We start from the raw sequence: 8,600 nt of genomic DNA, 5'->3' as shown, positions 1-8,600 counted from the left end.
GCAACGTTCAGCAGGCAGCATTTTGCACACAAGTACGTATATGTCGGCTGAGTTCAAGCTCCCTGTCCATAGCTCTACTGCCGAGCGGATGACAGTTCGGTACCAGGTATTCGATAAACAACTTACAATGTCATTCACAGTTTAGGAATATCATATGTTATTAATTTACGGAGAAAGTCATCGTAATTCAAGTGAGGCAAGATGATGTACCGTCAATGTTTTCCGCAATGAAGGTTACCTAATCGGCGAACTTTTGTAGCGGTTTCATAACGATTATTAGAAACTAGGAGTCTCTTACCTCGTTTCGAAAATCACACAAACAGAAATTTCTTTAAAAATGGTACTGCTTTATTGAAGCGGGAGAGATTAAAATGTTGCATTTAAAAAAAGTGCGTGTGATTTTGTGCAGTAAACCATTAAGCTTATTGTTTATTTTTAGACGTACAATTAAAAATGGACCAATATTCCCAATATTGTTAAATAAAATGGAAATTTACCATAAAGTTCTATTAATGAGCTTCAAAGTTCGTATTTACTGTCCGCTCCTGCATTAGAACAGAGCATCTGTTTTGTACCTATATGTCTGTATCCGCTTGAGCTGTACTGTGTACTTATAAACTCCCTCCTCTCCATCAGCAACGTTGCCAAACGCCTAATATTGTAAACTTTAATAATTAGTTAAATATTGTAATTAGAAAAAAATGTGGGGACATTTTTTCTTCCTTATGACATGAACAATCATCAGTTAAAATAACGACACTTATACCCCTTATACCCTGTAGGCTGTATAACTACTATGTCAAATTGTGAAAAATTAATAGAATACATACCGTATAATGTTCATATCAGTTTCTATCACATGGTCAACACCTATGGAGTAACGGTTAGCGCGTATGGCTGCGAAACCAGATGGCCCTGGTTCGATTCCCGGTCGGGGCAAGTTACCTGGTTGAGGATTTTTCCTGGGTTTTCCTCAGCCCAATATGAGAAAATGTTGGGTAACTTTCGGTGCTGGACCCCGGACTCATTTCACCGACATTATCACCATCTCATTCAGACGCTAAATAATCTAAGATGTTGATAAAGCGTCGCAAAATAACCCACTAAAATTAAAAGTATGTATCGCATGCTGCAACGATAAAGTTTTCAGTTACAAATGCTGGAATGAGTCTTATCGCTGTTTTCGGACTCAGCTTAGAATTATTGAATATAAGCGTGAATTTCATCGATAAACTTAAGTTTCCTTCCACTAGATATTAGTACTGGCAAAGATTAATGTTATAGATTGCAGTGGAAAGTGGTTCAGTTGGCAGAACCGTAGGGAATGTCGCTACATAAAGGAGGCAACACCAGCGTGGAAATAGCGGAGTATTATCTGATTTATCGCATCTCATTCCGCTAAGACTCTGCAGCGTCGCGGTTGCAAAACGACTCCGTTCTTCTGTAACAAATTTTCTGAATTAAACAGCTCCTTTTAGGTAGATTGGCTGCAGTGCTCTGTTGATATGGTCTCCTGTATCTCCTGACTTGACGCCGAGAAACTTCGTTCAATAAATTAGTGTAAAGGTTCATCCACAACACAGATTGTGAAACAGCAATATTTTAAGTCAGTCGACAGTTTGTCATCGAGTACTGTATTTTGTAATAAGATTTCGTGAATAAAGCGACTGTGAAGCAAATTTTCTCTCAGCTCTCAGTACATTGATTTATCCATGAACTGTCTATATATTTTGTTTATTATAATCATTATATTATCGTCTCTATATAGACGCGGTAGTTTGAAAGGGATATCATAATCATTATCAATATCATCATCATCATTAGCATTGACATTAACAAACATTAAAGTTAATTGTTTTTTTCCTTATTATCTCGCTGAATAATCACCAGGCAGCGCATTTGTGTTCCCAAACGCACAGCGGATCGAGTAGTTTCTTCTGGTACATCTATTACATCATGTGGATGGATAATCAGAGTAGAATTATGAGCAGATACGAATAGACTATGAATCATAGTACAAACAGGTGCTCCATCGTCAATGTTGTTTATGTAAAACACCAAGTTACGACTACATTGTTATCTGATTCTAATACTGCATTTTCAGTCAAACTTTTGTGTTATTATTTTAATTATTTATCAATCTATGTTATATTGTATTTCATATTGATCTGTATTTTGTATATATTGTGTAAAATGTAAATACTGTTAATTTGTATATTGATTTTTGTTATAATTGTGCCCTGTAACGTCTTGTGAAGTAGGAAAAACATTTTCTTAACTTAAACTTTTACTGCAGTTTTTATGAAGAATATACGTGTAGTGAAACAGAAGAAAACTGTTCTCAAATCTTAATATACAAACAATAAAATTCACAATTGCAGATCTCCCCGGAAAAAGGATGTAACATCAAGTTATTAAAGTATGTGATTTAAGTGGAAAAGTAATTATTGCATTCAGTAAATGTATGAACTTCTATGCTTGATTAGTGAAATGGTTCTGAGAGTAATTATAATTAAATGTGCTCCTGAAATTATTTTCCTTTTTCCTGACAATATATAGTTTTGTTGGTTACATTCTTATTCCGAGGTCTTCAGTTTTACATGCTTAAATTATATTTTAAAAAAACTTTAACTGTTTTAAAGCGTACATTTCTGCAGTGTGAAGCATATTTAAAAGAGGATAATAGATCATTTAATTAAAATTTGTAGACGACATACAGTGTTTTGAGAACGAAGCATATTGTATTTCATGTGCTCGATGTAACTAAATACACGATTTCATGTACAAACGCAAGTATTGAGACCTACATAACAGGGATGCAAATACCAGCGCGAGGCGCGCTCTTTTGCTCCTAGAATACACACAGTAGGTTGTACTGTGCAAGTGAATGGGGTGAAGACTATCAGAGTGCCTGAAAGCATAACAGAATAGTCAGTGGCGTACTTTACAAAATGAGTTCACATATCCAACCAAAGTTTAATAATAATCAGTGGGAAGAGAAGTTTTTTGTGGGGTGGAGGAATGAATACTTTAAATACACTCTTCCTTGAAAAGATAACATGAAAATCGCATTGATAGATCATTTGATAGCTTTAATGAATTAGTTGAAGCTGTGTATGTACTGCATTGATCACAATTATTTGTATCATTTTCCATCCTGAAGCCTGTTCACGTTGAATCACAGAATACTTGAATGAAGTGCAAAAGATTAATTGAAGATCTACTGAATGTATTCAAAAGCCGTTCTGTTATAGTGTGAACGATGCTGCTCATGAAAAACAACTGGACGTAACTGACTTTCAAAATAATACACCTTTGCGTACATCAGGAACTCTACCGTACACTGCCAGAAAGTAGAGACCGAAATCTTCGTCATTTCGGTAGTAGCACTGTTGCAGTTTTTTTTTTATTTTACTTACACTGGTTACATTACCAGAAAGACAATTAAGAAAATGGCAAGAGCAGTGGACTATCTCAACTAAGGGCGCAATAACGAAATCATTCTTCCCATCAATTAAAGATAGATTGAAGATAAATTTACCTGTCGGGGCAGAATTTACTTCTATTGTGACAGGTCACGGCTTCACAAGATCGTACCTTCACAGATTCAAGATTATTCCAACTCCAACGTGCCCTTGCAGACTAAAAGAAGAACAGACAGTCTACCATATACTACTAAGATGTGCCACACTGATAAAAGAAAGAAGAATCCTACGAGCTAGTATAATACGCACAGGTCAAACCTGGCCTCCACCTTTTGATCAGTTCACAACAGCATACCTCAAAAGCTTCAGAAAATTTATAAAATCCATAGAATTTGGCAAAATGTAACAGAATTGAAATTAGAAATAATATTAACAATGATGGTAACCTAAAATATATAGAAGTACAATTAGGCAACACTTGTATCTATAAGAATTTCAAGATCGCAATCAAAATTGTAAATATCTTGTTCTCATAAATTATGTAACTAATTATTGTAATATTTATGTAAAGCACGTAGTATTACTCCAATGTAATGGAGCATGCTGATATACAAAAAAAAAAAAAAAAAAAAAAAAAAAAAAAAAAAAATACTCGAAGCAGAATTACTGATAAACATTTGTTTCTTTATTGCGTGTTAATTGTTTAGTTGGCCGATTCCGGAACCTGAATTTGACAAGATTGACAAAAAAGAAATGCCCAGAGTACAGGTGGAAATCTTCAGTAAAACATAGACTAAGTTAATCGGCTCCGATTTTCAATATAATTTTTTTAATTTAATAAAATGTATTATAAAACCTTGCCCTTAATATTATGAATTAATATCGGTAATAATAGTAAATAATAGTGAAAGTAATATTTTTACTTTCATAATTATAATAATTATTGATCAAATATTTTGTATTCGACAGATAATGGAGAAAAAATGGGAGTATAAGGGTACAGTGCACATCAGTCATTCATAGATTTCAAAAAGGCATATGACTCGTTTAAGACAGAAGTTTTATATGATATTCTTATTGAATTTGGTATTCGATTAATTAAAATGTGTCTCAGTGAAACGTACAGCTGAATCCGTATAGGTCAGTTTCTGGCAGATGTGTTTCAAATTCACTGTGGGCTAAAGCACTATCACCTTTATTTTTTTAACTTTGTTCTTCAGTATGCTATTAGGAAAATCCAGGATAACAGAGAGGGTTTGGAATTGAACGGGTTACATCAGCTGCTTGTCTATGCGGATGACGTGAATATGTTATGAGAAAATCCACAAACAATTAGGGAAAATACGGGAATTTTACTTGAAGCAAGTAAAGAGATGGGTTTGGAAGGAAATCCCGAAGAGACAATGTATATGATTATGTCTCGTGACCAGAATATTGTACGAAATGGAAATATAAAAAATGGAAATTTATCCTTTGAAGAGGTGGAAAAATTCAAATACCTGGAAGCAACAGTAACAAATATAAATGATACTCGGGAGGAAATTAAACACAGAATAGATATGGAAAATGCCTATTATTATTCGGTTGAGAAGCCTTTATCATCCAATCTATTGTCAAAAATCTGAAAGTTAGAATTAATAAAACAGTTATACTACCGGTTGTTCTTTATGGTTATGAAACTTGGACTCTCACTTTGAGAGAGGGACATAGGTTAAGGGTGTTTGAGAATAAGGTGCTTAGGAAAATATTTGGGGCTAAGAGGGATGACGTTACTGGAGAATAGAGAAAGTTACACAACGCAGAGCTGCACGCTTTTTATTCTTCACCTGACATAAAGAATGAACTATTCAGGAGTATAATTTATTTAATTGGCTAATATTCTGAAGCTAAAAATGTGTTGTGAATTCTATAGTTGCTTTATACAGAATTTTTTTTATTTTAACTACAAAATTAGATTTTCTTACGCATTTATCACAAAAATTGTTACAAATTACGCCACTTTTGTAAATTCGTCGAGACTGTACATTAGGATGCAGAATTAAACTGTAAAGAATCGAGTTCCTAAAGTCGTATGATTTGTAACAATTTTTGGGATAAGCGCTTAAGAATGATGTAATTTTTAGTTAAAAATTGAAAAACAAAATCTGTACAAAGCAACTGACAACACATTTTAGCTTCCGAACACTAGGCAATTAAAGCAGTGATACTTCTGAATAGTTCATTTTCTATTTTGTAATATTCTTTTACCCTTAAAACAAAGAAAAAAGTATTTTACAAGTAACTTCAAATTAGTGTAGCTTTCAAAATATTGAGATAAGCACAAATGTTTATATACCATTTTTTGCTTAGAAAGTTTTCGGAAATAAGCTGCTTAAGTGAGGGTAAATCCTCGTGAATCAACCTGTATAAATTACAGAAAATAAGTGAGATGTATAATTTTAAAATTTCAGCACATAAAATAAAGACAATGGCTTTTAATGGAAAATACATTGTCAAAACTAAAATTATTTTAAATGATACTCCTATATAACAGGTCACTAGTTTCAATTACTTACCATTTGAAGCCACGTAGAAACACACAAGTGAAGGTAGAAACAAAGTTCCAAAGTTCCAGTAGATATGTGGTACAATAAATAGACCACTGACCGGTAAAACAAGAAAAGACACTGAAATAAAGCTTTATAATGTAAAGCAGTACTAGTTCTGTTACATGGATCAGAGACCTGGACTCTCACAAGCAATGACAGAAAGAAATTGCAAGCATATGAAATGAATTTCTAAGATCGGTCAAAGGTTGCACTAGACTAGATAGAATTAAGATTGAGGGCATAAGAAGCGAACTAGACGTGGTATCACTGGAAGAAAAGATTCGTAATTTTAGAGAGAATGGATAGCAACAGAATTCCAAGACGAATATTAACATATAGACGAAAAGGCAAATGAGACTAAGGAAGACCAAGGAAACGTTAGGAGGAGTCACTGTGAAGCCGGAATAGGCTTTAAGCCTAATCTCTCAAGTGAAGAAGGAGAAGAAGAATTACTTTACACCCTGCATTGAGGATATTTGAAGGATTCAGAGCCATAGTGGGCCAAGCGCCATTTATTAAAAACGGAGAAAGCCAGGGTTAAAGTTAAGCGAATGCCATAGTTTAATGAAGATTGACATATCATTTAGTTTGAATGTGTATACTTTATATTAATTGCTATATGTTTCCATTGAATTATGGTGATAACTTCATTTTAAACCTTGTTTTCTACGGTTATAGTAAATGGCGCTTGGCCCACTATGGTTCTGAAGCCTTCATTTATTCCCCTATAAATATTGCAATCTGAACCGTACAACTTTCTTGACTATATTGTAGATGTAACAAGTAAATGTTAGCAAGAAATACGGACAGATCTTCTATGTAAACGTACTGACTGAGAACCAGACTGTTCCAAGTCCAACTTTTTATAAGAAAGAAATCTGTTTCATTGTGATCCAGTTTTTGTCTGCATATATGAACAAAATTGTAAATATTCCTCTTCATAATGATGCTATGAAGCCATTCCAAATTGTTTCATGAAGCTTTGAATGTCAGGAGCTTAAAAGCTCTCCTGAAAAAAAAGTAAAATTGACTTGGAACAGTCTAGTTCTGTATTAATGAGAGCCAATATATCGTCGTTGTTCCGGCAATAACTCCAATGTGATATATTTATCGATTTTCAGATCTTTGCTCTAATAAATAACTTAAATAGTGATACAGCAAATAATAAAATCTCCTATATGTAATTACTTTCGAAAATGTAAAGAATTCATAATCTCCTATGCACTAATGCCATAGAAGAATAAATGTGTTTTTTCTTCCTACTAAAAAAAAATTATATTTTGCACATAGGAGTTATTGCAGGAACAATGACGATATGAAATTTGAGTATAATGTTTTCATATTTAAATAGTTAACTATTCAAGGTGTTTTGTATCGTGGCACTAAAACATAAATTTACACACGCTCGCTTCATGAAATTAGTTATACACGCTTTTATGACTCCACATTTAATAATATGAGGTTTTAATTCGGTATATTTTTAGTATTTTTATCGATTTTATTGTGATCATCAGCTTATTGGCAACAATATATTTGAGATATCCATACAAGGGGATCTACTTTATATAACTATGTAAATTCACATTGTTTTAAATTAAATTTGTTTTTAACATTTTGACAGGACATTTAATGTTCGTATGGATAATATTGTCACCATATCATATTTTATTCTAGTCATGGCATTTTCAAATGTAAAACTTGTTTGTAATTCGATGAAAGAGTAATGGAACGGAGAAAAATTCTCTCCGGCGTCGGGATTTGAACCCGGGTTTTCAGCTCTACGTGCTGATGCTTTATTCACTAAGCCACACCGGATACCAACCCCGGCGTCGGACAGAATCGTCTCAGATTAAGTTCCAACTCTTGGGTTCCCTCTAGTGGCCGCCCTCTGCACTACGTCATAGATGTCTATGAACGTAGGACTAAAGTCCACACATGTGCTGAGGTGCACTCGTAATGAGTGACTAGTTGGCCGGTATCCGACGGAATAAGCGCCGTCTTAAATCACGAAGTGATATACGCATATCATATATATCTGGTGGGTATTCGGTGTGGCTTAGTGGATAAAGCATAAGTACGTAGAGCTGAAAACCCGGATTCAAATCCCGACGCCGGAGAGAATTTTTCTCCGTTCCATTACTCTTTCATCGTATGATGACGCAGGATATCTGCATGGAAATATCATATGTACTTCGGTACATTAAAATAATATATATATTGTTTGTAATTGATTTTAGATGATACTTATATCTTGTACCTGAAGATGCCCCGCTAGGGGCGAAAACGTTAGTATCAAGATAAAATAGGATGTAATACATCAATAGTTTTCTTTCATATGTAATTCATTGCTTAAGCCATATTGACGGAATAAATAATCAATCATATGTTGATATATGTTATTAACACGAGGCTTAGCTGAACATTTCCCAACATGAATTGTAAATTATAAATTTACACGGTAACGGTAGTACAAATTGAGAAATTATCAATTTTTGTATGACAATGAATTGCGTAATAACATTTTTGACATATACTAATTGCACTACAATATAATCCATCACATTCGCTTATAAAAAGACGAGAAAGA

The sequence above is a fragment of the Periplaneta americana genome, chromosome 16, assembly GCF_040183065.1.
Source record: "Periplaneta americana isolate PAMFEO1 chromosome 16, P.americana_PAMFEO1_priV1, whole genome shotgun sequence".
Lineage (NCBI taxonomy): Eukaryota > Metazoa > Arthropoda > Insecta > Blattodea > Blattidae > Periplaneta > Periplaneta americana.
This window is presented reverse-complemented; position numbering follows the sequence as displayed.